We start from the raw sequence: 13,370 nt of genomic DNA, 5'->3' as shown, positions 1-13,370 counted from the left end.
CGGATGGATGGTTTTTGTTTGCTGCAGCAAACCATTGTAGTATTTAGTGGTATTTAGTATTTAGCTGCATTTACACATTTATTTTTCCACTGTGGAAGCAATTAGGAAGCGACTGGGAGGAAATCTGCATGTCCCGTAGCCCTCGAGGACCGAAGGGAATCAGCATGCAGGGTAATGTTTGTTTTCTGCCTTCTGATTGAAATTTTACAGTATTGCCCAGAGTCCGGGGGAGCACAGAGTGTTTAGGTGCTTTAACAAAGGCTGCTTTGTTTACATAAAATACGACCAGGTCTGTAGTGAAATGGGCTCCTGGGTATGAAAACTGTAGGAATTTTAACTGGGAGAGTGAAATGACAGATTTTGTCCCTGGAATAGAAAGTGCCATCCACCACCCAATCCGGGGCTCCAGCCTCGTATAAAGTCACCTCGACACGTTCAACCAAGAAGTCGTCAGGAGGTCAGGATGAAGTGAATGGAAGAAGGAGGTCAAGGCATTCAGTCACACTTCATACATTTTGAGTTGTAGCTCCCAACAGGCATAAACATTTTTGCTAAACATCAGTGTCATGATGGACTGACGCATGGGTGGATTGTGCCTTACTGTACCCCCACCCTAGTTCTGTCTGCATTCCTACCACAGAACCTGATAAAGTGGGGCTCAGTCCCAGACTGTATGCAGAGGACCAGGCCCCCTCAGCAGTCTTTCAATGACAGTGGTTATCAGACTCCAATGCAAGAAACTTTATATTTTATCTTTACAATCTGCCAGCCTTAAATATATATTTTTTTATCTTATGCGAAGTATATAAAGCATTACAGAATTGGGAAACTCAGTCAAAGAGATTGCATTCTTCTCGGTGATAACATGATAACCATCTTGAATTCTTTGTGTTTGTTCAATGAACGTAGGTATTTATGACAATCTGGTTTGAATCGATTTGTACAGTTTACAGGTATTTAAAACAACTTAATATAAGCAGCTCTGCCTGTTCATACATAATACATGAACGCCCTCTATCCCCCCCATCCACAATTGCCTCAGGTGACTGAGAATTTCCTTTATGAACCTGCAATAAACAGGAACACTTTGCATATGTCAGAGTGATTCCCAGAAGTCAGACTGATGAGGAAACTGGCTGTTTACCTGTGGTTCCTGCATGTCAATTCAACCCTCTGAGAGACAAATATTCTTGACATCATTGCCTTCGGTTTCATGTGGAGAGGGACACAAGTCAAGTAAGGATTTAGTGTACGTTGTGATCAATTCTACAATGATTTGGCGCTGAATGGAGATTTATTACGTGGAAGTCCTTCGAAACTCTGTAAAGGCCATATTTTTCCGGAAACCTAGAGAAACAATTTAACAGATGTTTGTGCCCTCCCTCTCTCCCACACACCTCCAGTTGTGCACTGGGCTCCATCCCCCTGCCTTGGCGGCACAGAAAGGCATTGCCACGGAAACGCGAGTGGGTCTGACTCAATTTCGGGGCTCCCCATAGCTTCCCATCGCACCGTGGCAGAGGGAGATGTGCATCGATCGAGGGACCAGGCTGGACTCCGAATTCACTTAACTGCGGCAAAGTGGATGGGGTTTTAATGAAGGCTTGCATGCTGCCGCCTTCCCCGTCAATCCCTCAAGAGAAGGATTTCAGTCCTCTGTCTCTAATTGGATCACCTTTAGCTGCTTGAACCGATCACCTGGGGGGGGCGGCAGTGCTGTTAGAGAGAGACAGCTGATTTCATTACTCTGTACATGTTGAACAACTGGTTCTGGGTGGGGTGGGGCGTCAGTTAAGCAGAAAAATGACTGATTATAATTCATATTGAGATTAGCTTTTGTTTTCTATGCCTATGAGAAGGTAGACAGAGGCTGCTTATCAAGATATTGACAGAATATGGATGTCAGCAGCGAGCGATGAATCTATTGAAATTTACATGTAGGGTCAGTTTTACTGGTAAAGCACAATAGTGTGATGCTTGTGTGGTGTGATTCCTCCAAGAAAGGCAGCCAGGTCTACATGTATGGAGAGGAATCAGGTCTCAATCGGTATTAAATTTCAGCCCTAGACTTTGGGCTTCCCATTGGGAAAATGCCCAGAATGCCAGATGGCCGGTTCGGCCCGGGCAGGAAGAGTCATCCCGGTCAGATACAGGCTGATGGAGGAACAGCGTGTGTGGAGGAATGACCATACAGGTCAGGAGGAATCACATCGATAGTTCTAGTCCAGTAGATGATGCTTTAAATTCAGACAGAACAACAAATTCAGATCCTGCTACTACAGAGAAAACTCTTCTTTCCAGTGATACTGTAAATTAATGCCAGGTCGATACTTGCAGGTGCACACAAAAGGCACAGCACTTTTGAGGCAGGCTTCTCCAGCAGACATCATCATCATCATCATTTTCGTCATTAAAGCCCCAATACAAATGCATACCGGCTTTCGGCTGAACATTCAAAGTGCAGTTACCCATTAGTTACCCATTTTTTACTTCACCAAGTACCATACTTTTGGTACTTCAAGAAAGTACCAAAGTACAGTACTTCAAGGCATTAGTTTTCCACTGGCATAAAGAACGGTGTTACAGGCTTACCTGTCATTGCCTCCTGTTCGGCTTATTCCTTTCATGTTTTGTGTTGCAAGGTGGATCATTGGCGCAGATGATGTTGGTCATCTAATTAATTCATCAGTGCATATAAGGAACTACCTGGCCGGTGTTTGACGTTCCCTCTCTCCAGCTTTCAACATGCACCAGTTATCATTGTTATGGACTTTAGTAAATTATGTTTTTGTTAAACCTTATCCATGTTTAGTTTTCCTTTATATTGTCGAGCCAAAACGAGCCTTGGTTGGGTAATACTGGTAACAGAACTGACATCACAATGTGAGGTGGAATATTTTGCACTGAATTTGAAAGATGGCTATAGTATATTATAGGGCTGGACGATATGCGATATTAATACCAACACTGCTTGTTATGCACATACAAATCTTACCTCACTAGTCAGCTAGATTAAGATCAGGCTTTTTCATATCTTCAAACTGTACAGATATTACAGTGGAGGGAGTTTAGGTTATGCTAAAACATTCTTACTCTGACATAGAAAAAAACTTACATTTTGCATTTTTAATGATTATTCCCTTTCGAGATTATCTAGTATGTTTTTAAAAATCAGTTTAAAGTTTAATTCTGCTGCTTACCCCAGCTGGTTTGACACTTTAGGTATCAAACATTTTTGTACTGGTACTTGACCGGAAGTTACTGGAAAGTACCGAAAGTACTGCACCAAAAAAATCTTGCTGGGCGTGGTGGAAACACGCCCTTAGTTATAGAGATAAGCAGAGTCCATATGGATTTCACCCCTACTTGTAAAGATTATTTTTTAATTAAGGCCAGAAAAAGATCATCACAGTTCAGAATTATCTTGCGCAAAGCATTGTCACCCATGGGTGTGCTCTTACACTGAGAGATAGTGGAGTCTCCAAATCAGATACTGAGCACACAGCCGAAAAGCCTTTCTGTGAAATATGCCTGGGATAAAGGGGAAGCAGAATCACATAAGCGGTTGAGGAACTTGACTATGTGGCCAAGAGTGCTTGATCTGGAGTGTGGCTCAAGAGTGCATCCACACCTTTCCTTGAGTGGCACATGTTTCAGAACCTGTGGTCTGAGAAAAAGGCCAGGAGATACGGAAAGCGTAATAATGCAGCTTTATTTCCTCAAATAATGATTACAGGCACCATATTTGTCTAGCTGGGTAAAATGGAGGAAATGGAGATTAGTTTGTCACCAAAAAGTGTCTGAAATTGAATCAGATGTGTCTGCTCCACTTCCGTGGCAATGCCTTTGTCCGCTGCCAAAAAGGTATCCCCCATGGCAGAAACGTAACCTCTGACGCATCAACAATCCACAAAGATCCTAGAATCTCCAGCAGATGCTGAAGTCAATTTGGCCTGTAGCCCTTGGTACCTCCTTTCTACAGCATCCAGACTTATGCAGACAGCCAGGGATGGGTTTTCGGCGTCAGTGACGCAGCCGGCTAAGGTAAGCCTGGCTTTGTTTAACTATGTCTTCTGCCCTTGCAAGTTAAAACCTCACTGAGAGTGATTGGTGCAGGGGATAGAAACGCCTGGCAAAATGAAAGGTGAACAGGTACAGTTATCGTCAAAATGACAATGGTATGGCTGCTGACCTGGCTCCGCCTCCTTAGGGGGTCACGCCCCCCCATCTCACAGCGATCTTCAAATGCCATGAAAACAAAGTAACAGTAATCAGAATGCAAGACAAATGGCAAATGTTCAAAGCTCATAAATGGGTCACAGCAATCAGAAATTGGCACATGGGTGACAGGTATGCATGTGCATGTCTTGGGTCATTGAGCATCACTGAGCATCATTGAGCGTCACTGAGCATCATTGAGTATCACTGAGCATCATTGAGCATAATTAAGCAACACTGAGCATCATTGAGCATCACTAAGCATCATTGAGCATCACTGATCATCATTGAGCATCACTGAGCTTGCTGCAGCCATGTGCATGACCTCATCATCGCAAAAGGATCGATTTCTACCCTGAATCAAGGTGCTGAGTTCAGAGGCCAAATCCTCACCTCGCAGCAATGCGGATTCACACTCGTAGTGCCATCCTGTTGTTTATGTGTGTGCCCTGCTGGCACACTTTGCAACAAAAATATAAATTACCCAAAGGCCTTTGTGGCTTTCCAGGCCGGTCTGTTGTAGTTTTAAAACCCCAGCTTATCTTGACAGACATGTGCGAAACACGCATATTCATTCAAATTCTGTACTTGGTCTTCGCTCTGGCGCAGGAACTTTCCGGAAAGCCCTTGCTGCATATTTCCCTTTGTTTACAAATATATAAATGATGAAGGTTTTTAATCATTGTCAGCCTGAGCTGCAGGCTACAGCTTCTTATTGCGAGCTGGAACCTCTAGCAGTCACTATTTTGCCAGGACAGGAGTAGGAAATTAAATGGGTTTTTTTCTGGTTGCTTTTGTTGTCTTTGACTCTTTGGAAATAAAAAAAAAACGTTGCTATGATATCTTGACATGCTTTCTCTTTCCACCCAGTCCGACCTCTTTTCACATTTGTCTTTTCCTTATTCTAGGTAATAGTGGAGATATATATTGATGTTCAGGATATTGATGTTCAAGATTATTAATGTATTGTAAGTAAGACCCATCTTTGCCCTTGTGGATTTTCTTATTTCTTCTTTTTTAATTCATTTGTTGCTGCATTAGGAATCACAGACAACCGTTTTATACTTCAATTCATTATTCGTGTAATATAATAAATTCAAGTTGAATCTGCTTTCCTTTCTTACTTCGATTTTCACTTTAAAACCTGATGTTCTCCTGGTAAATATTGATATGCCACCTACTGCCCCTAGCACTTTCGTATACGAAGGTGCTACATTCCGAAGAGTAATCAGACAATAAACCATTTCCAGCAAACTTGGTACACAAAGGCGTAGATAAGAGTTGGGAATCGTGCTGTGTGACTTTACCCGTAACTCGAGGAGGGATCAATGCAATATTTAATAGTTTCTTTGCGGGATCTCAGTTGTTGATAAATGAGCATAAGACAACACTTTGTAATTCCTTTGAAGAGAGCATTTTGAGAGAATCTGTTTCAAAATCAAAGAGAAGAAGAATTGGTTGAACCTGAGAGCCCCCCCCCCCCACCAGATCACAATGCAACAACATGGTTTGCTGCAACCTAGCATTCCAGAACTGAAGGAGGAATATCGATTTGTTCCACTAACAGACTGACGGGGCCTCTGCCTTGAATGTTTTCGTTTCCATAAATTATTTGTGTCACCAGGACAATACAATCAACAGAAGGATTATCACCAAAACGGTGAGCCCCTGATACAGACGGAAAAGGTCATCGGGATTTCCAGGCTCGAGGACTCTCCTGGCATCCGTAATCTCAGCAGCACAGCGAAAGATGCAGCCGATGTCTCAAGAAAAAAAAAAAAAACAGATTCCTAGAAAGGTCATTGCAAAAATTAGGAATGAAATCTTATGCTTTCAGTAACAAGAATTTCAGATTGCAGATGAGTCTTTGTTTACATTTGTCTCGGCGACAACAGTCCTTAATTATTCCATAGCTGTTTCACGGGGGGCTGGGGGTTTCAGACTGTAATGCTGTTGATTTGATTCCTCATTTGAAAATGTGATCACAGATTCCTTCTGCATATTGATGGGGTGATCATAGCAAGATTGCTGTACATTATACAAACAAATGCCATCAGGGAATAATGAGGTCTCAAGGAACAGCAGAAATGAAAACACTGGATTTATAAAACAAGTTACATGTTATTATTATTATTATTATTATTATAGGGAGATTGTGTTTGCTTTCAATTGTAAATTCAGTATAAACTAGTATTATTTATATTTTTGCATTAAATTAAGATTTTTAAAAAATGCAGACTTTGTGTATAATTTGAATGTGCGTTATCCTGGTGGTGAAAGTCACAGTGTACCTCGTCCCCTGGTGCTGAACAGCCGCTTGCTCCGCATCGGGGACCACGCGGCACTCCCAGAATGCAGGAGGTAAGCAGGCCCCACCCTGCCTGCGCCAGCACCAGTACGAAATGGATCCCTGTCGCTACACAGATACAGAATCACAGAACATCAGGGGACAATATGGTGAAAAGCTGCTTAAAAGGAAAGAACACTGCTGTGTGTATGAGTAGTCGACATTTTAGTCCAACACGACCGACGGCTTCAAAATTTACAAGTAGAATTAAGTAATGAGGTCATAAAGTGCGCTTTCGTAGTCAGCTTCCGAACACATCCCGGCCCCCACGAAGGAGCATTTCCATGACTTCAATAAGCAATTTTCTATCAAAGTCACAGGCACTGTGTTTAAATAAAAGTCACTTTGTATCTTAGCTCTTGGCAGATGTATGGGACATGGACAGCCTGGCAGATTTACGGGGCCCAGCACTTAACAGGGGCCCTTGAATACCTAAAATCTGAGGGCGTGCATTTGGGTATGGATGACTGGGATATGGCCCTGCAGTTATTGTGGGGGTGCTGTGTGTGTTTAAGGAGGTTTGAGGCTGATTTGGTCCCTAACAATGTTCAATTCAAGCCTATGCCCTTGGTAAAATGATATGTAATATTGGGGGGACGAGGTGAAATTTTGTCAGGGGGTCCGAATTTCAAAGTACGCCCCTATATCATCATGATCATTTTCAACACACCTGTACCGCAGCAGGCCTGCTGCCTGAAGATACGACATCTGAGCTTTCACCCGACGGCGAGCTGAGGAGGCGATGCACAGATGAAGTGAGGAGAGCCCTCCAGCTGTGTGATGAATTGCTGCAAGGCAACAAAAAAACTGCTGCTCCTCAGCTACCGGTGCAGGACTGAGCTATTGAGTTACTGTATCAACAGGCCAAGGCTTTCAGAGGTGGTGGTGGTGGGGTGGTGCTTTCCTGGGCTTGGCTATATGACACCCAGGGGAATACCATGTTATTCCTCAGTCTGAGGAAATCACTGTGGAGGAACGCTAATGCACGAGAAGAATAAAAAACAATGTGGACAGTATTCAGAAATTGCATTTGCCAGACCTGGCACTCGCACATTTCCCGATCTTATCCTGTACATGTGTGTACGTACATGAGCCTGAGGCCCAGCCCAGTTTCCACCTACAAATAACCATAAATAGTCAATGCAAATGAGCTGCATGCTCATATAATATGCAAATCAAGCCTTTATGGTTGCAAAGTCAGATGATAACGACTGTAAATAAAAAGCCAAGAACGGCGGTTTCTAATAAATTTGTGCTATTTTACCCTTTTGCACATGTTGTTTCCGAGTCCTTGTACTTGGTTAGGTCTGAAGAAAAATATAAAGAAATCACACAGGAACATCGCGGGCAAACCCACATCTTCGTCCAGAAACTTTAAGATGCATATGACATGTATAATAGGGGATGCTCTGTTATGCTGTGTTGTCGCAGAGCAGGTGGGAGATACTACTGGGGTAAAACTTCAAATGAACAAATCAGAAGTTGACCCAGACCATCGAATTATTACACTGGTCAATGTCATGTCGGCATCACAGATTACTTGCGCATTAACAGAATGAAATGGCCTTCGATTGGCAAAAGCAGCTTAATTAGCACGCAGTCTGCATCTGCTGCCGTATCCTGTCGTGTATTTGATAAATAAAACTTTGATTTGATCTGAGGTGCCCTTATTGCAATGTCAGTGCAGTCGATCTCCCCAATTACATTAGGAAACCTGGATATTACTGCAGATACAGTTTTTGCATTTAGCTGTTCACTCACAGCACGGGGAAACATACATTTAATGCAAAACAATGTGCAAAGACATTCAACACAGTGAACAAAGAGTAAAATAAATTCTAATCATTGTGTTTATTAAACCACTAGCCCACTAAGACCACAATTATGCTACATTACATTCTCGTGACTGTAGGCTTTTCTTACACACAGATCCATGCATGTGAATGTCTGACACCTAATTCACATTTAGTGCTAGTGGAGATTACAGTTATTTTCATTTCATGGGAATAGCTGAAAAGTAGTAACATTTAAAATATTAAATAAAATCCTCCAAGGTGAATACATAGTCTTACATAGGATTACATGAATAAATGGAGAATTAATTAATCCCAGTTCACATTTTTAGATGTACTGTTTTTCATGTGAAAGCGCAGGTTGATGGCATGAATGGTTGGTCATTTCGCTGGTTTACCCACAGTTCCCTGCTTTACAGTGGGAGTTGCCTATTCCTGATTGGTTCAAAATTTTGCATACACTAACCTTCCATAAATCACACATCTTGCTCCATCAAGTCATCAAGTTTTTCATAAAAGGTTGCGTCGGGACATTTCGGCCGGCTTCTTGTTCGTACGCAACTTTCATAAATAAAGGCCCAGGTCTGGCACCCCCTCTAGTGCCTGGAAGCCCCTCTGCACACGTGATCAATAATAGTTATGGTTGCGACTATGCCCGCAAGACACTGCAGATGCACAGGATTCACTAACGCAATATTTGACTGGTTTATTAACAGGCAATTCCCAATTTTCCCGTTACCTCCCTGCCCCCCCCCAGGCCCCATTCATTGCACCAGCATGCCGTCTCCGTCTCTCCATTTTTGTTTTTTTTTTCCTATGAAAGCAGCATTATCATTGTTCTGGATAACATAATGAATGGATGGGTGGATGGATGGATGGATGGATTAATATTATTGTATTGCCCAAACATATGACATCACAGAATTTTTTTTTATGCTATAACTCAAAGAGCCCTATTTTAAACCCCACTGCAAAGTGGCGACAGGCATAACGCAAGCGTCTTTGCTACCATGGACCCGATGCAGTTGTCATTTTCCCACCCAGAGCTCTGTTTAGATATTAAATGAACTTGTGACCATTTGAAAACTTGACACGATTTATGTCCCAAACCACACGTCTGGCTCTGTGGCCGTTTTTTCCGCCCACAGTCTAGCAGAAGTGGCTTGTTCATGCCCTAATAGAACCATGAGCTTTAGATCATTAAAAGACAACCTAAAAAGTGTTCTATGGATCTTTTTCAAACATTGAAAGCACATTTTCTGGGTGGTGAACTGGAAGTTATCACATTTTGACACAGATTGCACCAAAGTACAAGCGGCGCACAGAAAGGGCAGTTTCCGACACTTGATCCTGTTAGCGCAGCAACTCAAAAATCATTTGAAGGATCCTTCTCCAACCTTTCGGACATGTTGTGTAGGTGAACAGGTGAAACTGTTCAAATTTTGAGACGAATCTCCCCAGGACTGAAGCAGGTTAGTGCCACTCAAGTGACAGCTAGAGCTGTCATTAGGGGCCGTTCAGCTGGTGCAGCCACCAGGCGACAGGCCCCACATCCCAAGGGGGGTCTATCCAACAGGGAAATGTGTCTAAATACTGAAATACTAAACAATACGTTATTGAATCATTTTCTACTATAAAATCCATAGTATTCTCTCCCTTCATTCCAGCTTTTTGCAAGCATGAATTCTGTTGGGCTAGAACACAAATCAACCGGAGAACAACTTAATTAATTCACAAACTCAAAATAGCAAATTAACGGCACAAAATAAATTCTGCACACATTTTTTGGGGGGGATTTTCTGAGCTCAATTTAGTGCATTGTGTCCACAAAATAAGAAAAAAAAATGAAAAAAGACATTGTTTCTATTTATTGTGGCTATTGTTAGTTTTGTGGTTGTGATACAGGCGGACAACACAGGTACTGCACAGACGGTGGCTGTTCCCTGATGGAAACACCCCGACATGTTCTCCTGGAAAGGCGGATCATTTCTCTGGGACTACGTTCCACTTTAAATATCCATACCTCAGTAACGTCTGTTCATGGCTCCGGTTACTTGCTCTAAAAACCCTGCATGTTTGTCTGTCATGAGCCCATCAGCGTCCCCCTCCCCACGACAGCTACGGGATCGCGGACAGCAGATAGGCAAAAGGATCCGGTCTGGCCGCTTCTCTGACTGCGGGGCATCGGGACCGGAAGACTCATCTTGCCGTCTGAGTCACTGCCTTGCCGCGTTCTGAGGAAGACTACCGAGGTGGCACAGTGCGCCAGGCTCCCAGTTTGACCGAATCCGCCTCTCCTCTCTGGGTATGCTGTTTGCTGATTGGCGGGGGAAGGTTTTAAACATCATCCCTCTGGATCTGTCTCAACAGGCTCTTAACAAACCTGCCCCTTCATCCTAGGAAGAGGAGGAAGAGCTCAAGCTGAAGATTTGCTTCTTTGTTACAGTGTGAAGGTGGACCTGCGTAGCCGGTACTGTTCTGGGGGTTGTCCAGCTCAGTGAGCGAATTTTTAAACTTATATCTGCTTAAGCTGCTTCGACCTAAGATGACAGCTCAACAAATGGAAGCAAGCAGCCACAGTTAATAAAGAGAGAGACATTGACGGAATCCAAGCTGTAAGTGTTTTGTACAGTTAAACATTTCACCATCCAAAGCATTTAGATCATGAGTTACACCCAAGGGAGTGGGGTCCTGGAGTCTTCGATGGGCTCATGGGAGTATTACTTAAACAAAAATGTTCTGAGGGCAGAATGAAAAATGATTGGATCAGCGAGACAATCAATCAGATTGTAGAGTAGGAGGGTCCAAACAACTAAAGTAGGTAGGACCAACCAATCAGATACCCTCCCACCTCCTTTAGTTGCTTGGACTGACCTCCTCTACAATCTGATTGATTATTGCTCTGAACCAATCATTTTTTGTTTTGCCTTCAGAACATTTTTGTGTAAGTAAAACTTCCACAAGCGTTCAGTGGGAGACCAAGAGGTACCTGTTCACCAAACCAACACCAAAGGAGAACAGAGATGAAAAAAGATCTGACAACACAAATTCTCTACACGGCCTGCAGCTAGAGGTCTGGGCATATGTGACACTCTCATAAATTATTAAGGACGTCCAGGTAGCCAGGAGACAGCAACGATGATTCACGCTCAATTGTGGATCAGGCCCTCGGAGTCACATGACCTTACAGAAGGCCCATTTCATTTCTGACCTGCAAGTCAAGGCCAAATTTAAGCATTACAATGCACTACTGCCCCACTGTGCCACACACCCACCCTACATGCAGCACAACATCAGCTATGAACAAAAGGAAGAATTGAAAGGCTGTTATTCAGCGCCAACCCAAGTCCTCATGAGTTCATTGTACTGAAGCTTACATGTCTCAACAATGGATTCTCTGGTAAAATCCGTGGCTGTGGTTTGAGAGGGTTTAAAACATGTGGGAGTCAAACACTCAGACTCCATAGAGAAGCTGTGTCAGGAGAGCGTTTACTGTTTTGCGTGGTAAAGTCACCATTCCCCATACAGGTATGTTCCCAGAACAGAGCTTGCTGTTGTCAGAGCAGATCACCAGAACCATGGACAATTTGCATGTCTGGTGCCTCTCCATCCTCATTCAAAACCCTCAGGTTTTTTCAGACTCAAAAACTGAGTAAAGATGAGTGGATAGAAATCTGTGCTACACTGAGAATTCCTCAAATCACGCGACTCGGTTGCCTGAGCTGATCTTTTCCACGGAGGGGTTCTATGTAACGAGGAATGCATGTTTATTTGACATTTTTACGATGTGAGTTACTATGGCAACTCGCCACCCGTCCCAGGTAAATTACGGCCCCTCCCTCACACCTGTCCCTGTAATAGAACCTCCTGGGCTTTGACCCTTTTCCTTGAGGCATGTCCTTGCGTGTTAAACAACACAAACAATTCAATATATATTGATTCTCATGGGCAGTAAATTTACAGGACATAGGCCTGGTTGATAGTCCTGGACATATGTTCGGTGAATAACTAGTAATAAGGTCAGGAGTAACAGAGTATGTAAGTAAGGACTTTATTCCACAATATCTCCCCCTCCCCCCCCCCCCTCAGTATGATATCAATATATATAAAAGTGTTGGCTGGGCTCCTTGCTTGAACAAACTCCCGGAATGTCCTCGAATGACGGGACATCTTCTCGAGCGCTGCAGGAGAAGCCTCTGGGTTTGGCACCAGCACAGCCAAGCAAGGCAGTCCGACGTCAGACAGCCCAATTTGAGCAAGAACAGTGGGCCTGCTTGTCTACTCCAGTGACGGCCCGGGGTGACAGGGGAAGGGCTGCACGCAGATATGGAGGGGGGAGTCCCACAAACACGAGTCTGCACACACCGGGCAGATTATGACAGCGCTTTCTGTTGGCAGTGCTTTCTGCTGAAGGCTGTGTAAAATCTGTAAAATTCCAATTACACGTACATTGACTTCAAAATGCACCAGGGCCCGATTGAAACCAACTGCATTCCCAACCCATACCCTATACTGCTTAATTGAGGTTGTTTCAGATGCAGTAAGGTCATGGGGGGAATTCTCCTGGTGAAAAGTTGTAACTTAATGGCTTCTGCAAAAGACTCCGCCTCTCCAGACTGGAGGACTCTCTCTTGGTATTAAATCACCCCTGCAATCTCCTGAATAATAAATCAGTGGCATCGCAGAATATATTTGCCCAAAGTGTTCACTGGGCTTGTCTGCTATCTCAGTTTTTGTTAATCGATAGAAGGCACTTCCGAGCTGAATTAAGATGCATGTAGATGAATGTGCCTCTGGCCGACTCAAGAGGACGTGCAAAAGCAGTCACTTTAACCTAAGAGCTTCGTTATGAATTCGTTATGAAAACAGTACCGCCATGCACTTCAGAATTCATAAGTGTTATGTAATTCCGAATGCAAAAAGATTTAAGATATCTTTTGTATTATTTACGCATGCGGCTGAAAGCTGCTCTTTTAATTGAGAAGATTGGTTGCCGATCCGTAAGAATAAAT

The sequence above is a fragment of the Brienomyrus brachyistius genome, chromosome 7, assembly GCF_023856365.1.
Source record: "Brienomyrus brachyistius isolate T26 chromosome 7, BBRACH_0.4, whole genome shotgun sequence".
Classification (NCBI taxonomy): domain Eukaryota; kingdom Metazoa; phylum Chordata; class Actinopteri; order Osteoglossiformes; family Mormyridae; genus Brienomyrus; species Brienomyrus brachyistius.
Note: the sequence above shows the minus strand (reverse complement) of the source record.